The sequence below is a fragment of the Leptodactylus fuscus genome, chromosome 8 (genome assembly GCF_031893055.1).
Source record: "Leptodactylus fuscus isolate aLepFus1 chromosome 8, aLepFus1.hap2, whole genome shotgun sequence".
NCBI lineage: Eukaryota > Metazoa > Chordata > Amphibia > Anura > Leptodactylidae > Leptodactylus > Leptodactylus fuscus.
The window spans coordinates 42723935-42726213 of record NC_134272.1 but is presented as its reverse complement, the minus strand read 5'-3'; the positions used below and the strand labels follow the sequence as shown (position 1 = coordinate 42726213).

General features: G+C 45.1%; 1 pseudogene; it reads left to right on the top strand.

Annotated features, from left to right (window-relative positions):
- The first annotated feature begins 1047 nt into the window (after positions 1 to 1047).
- On the top strand, positions 1048 to 1165 carry LOC142217751 (U2 spliceosomal RNA; annotated as a pseudogene).
- Positions 1166 to 2279: the final 1114 nt, after the last annotated feature.

Below are 2279 nucleotides of genomic sequence, written 5' to 3'. Positions count from 1 at the left end.
CCCATGTTTGTATGAGTCCCCACTTTCTAAAAATAGCATTATTTATCCTGTACTGTGAACGCGGTAAAAAAATATATAGCGCAAAATAATTTCGGTAAATTCGCTTCCCCCCCCAAAAAAAAAATGATCAAAAAGTCATACATACCAAACATTTGTACTAATAAAAAGTCACGTTTCATTTCTAAAAGCGGTAAAACATAAAACCAATATAAATTCAATATTGCCATAAACGTAATTATGGCAATACCCACCAGACAAAGTTGCCAAGTAATTTTTAACGCAGAGTGAACGCCGTAAAAAAAAAAAAAAAAGCAAAAAAAATTATGATTATGGGTAACGAAAATATGAAAAAAAAAACGCCTAGTGTTAATGTACAAACTACCCTGTGTCCTGAAAGAGTTAAGGCTGGATATATGTGAAGGAAAATAAAGAAGAATTTGAAGCAGAGCTTCAGCTTTCCAGGGATGTTTCTGGGTAGCATGGTGGCTCAGTGGTTACCACAGAAGCTTGTCAGTGCTGGGGTCCTAGGTTCAAATCCAAAATTCATCAACATGAAATTGGCATGTTCAGCCTATGGAATTCTCTGACATACAAGAGTTTAAGCTGTGAGCCCTATATGGGACAAGGATTGACCTATAAAGCACTGCAAACTACATTGGCACTAGACACATAAGATAAGGGTTAGAGATGAGTGAGTAGTATTTGATTGAATACTACGGTTTTCGAAATATTCGTACTCAATCGAATACTACTAGCTATTCGCAGTAAATATTTGATTCAGAGCCAGTGTTGATTGGCCAAATGCTATACGGTGTATAGCATAGCATTCGGCCAATCAACGCTGGCTCTGCAGCAGGCTCGTCCTTGTTAGTCAGGAGAGCTGGCAGCTTGCTGTTACGAGCGAGCTTACTTTTTCTCATAGGAAAGAATTGACCAGCGTTGATTGGCCAGTGTACAGCATTTGGCCAATCAACGCTGGTTCTGCCGAAGGCTCGTCTGTGAGGAGGCGGAGTCTAAGATCGGCCCACAGCAGTCTCTATTATTTGTATCGCTTCTCGACCTTTTGGCTAAGATCAAGTGTAGTATCTGTTCTTATCAGAAGCAGTAAGTAAGTGAAACTGCCAGAGGTGCTGGACTAGGGCCCACCGGCAGGAGTAGACCGAACACTGTGGAGATGGGAATGGAGAACCACTTAGGGCACGTTGCTGGGAGAAGCAGCTAGTAGCCAGTTCCGCCAGTGATATGCCGTCGGCCACTGTAGGGGAATGGCGAAGACTGCGGATGCTGGCAACATGACCACCAGGTGCTTCGGTGCCTGGGCATCTTGGCTGGGGGCCGGGGAAGAGCTCGAAGGCCTCTACTGTCGTGCCCTGGGGGTTTGAGTGGCCCCCAGGGTGCCTTAGATCACTGGGCGTGGGAAACCTACTGATTTCTGGCACATTGCGTGGCACTGGATTTACACTTTTGTAGCACCCCACTCCTTATGCCTGGTTTACCAGCGCAGGAGAATTTTTATAGATGTGATGGTAAACTGGGCCATGACTGGCACTTTACCACTTATATAGATGTTTTCTCACTTTTTGTTTCACTCTGTCACCTTTTTGTGTGTCGACGAAGGGATGCTGTACCCTTTTGGGACGCCCCCGACGGTCGTTTGGAGGTGAGGCCTGTAATGGGCTTCCCTCCTGTCTTTTGGTGACCTGCCCTGGGTCGATTGGGGCGGGCGCTGGTCTGTGATCTGAGTCCAGAAGTATCCCAGGTGGTGGCAGCCCAGGGAGAAACTGGACGACTAGTCAGTTCCGAGTACCCTAGGTGGTGGCAGCCCAAGGGGAAAGGAATGTGTTGGACTTTCTGCTTCGGCAGTTTATCCATTGGTATTCTACCCCACTCGGTGCCTTTTGTCCCAGTGAGGATGAGTTAGTTGGGAACCCCCTTTTCCCTTTTGGGATAGGGTACGTTTTTGGCAAGTATCCTGGGCATGTTTTTTTTAGTGGCACTCCCACTATTTTCGTGCACTGGGTGTGAAGTTGGCACAGTTTAGAGGCCTTTGAAAAAAAAAAAAAAGAAATATTTGTACCCTCTCTGTGTTTTTAACCCACTCCTAGTTTTGGCACAAAATCACTGATGAAAATCACTGACCAGACACTGACCGTGTGAAAGCAGCCTTACTGCCTAGCTCTGTTAATAAAAAGCTAAGACAGACAACCCACAATATACCATATGTAGGTAAAGAATATACGTGGTACCAAAGATTAGGACATACCTTTTCATTTCAGTTT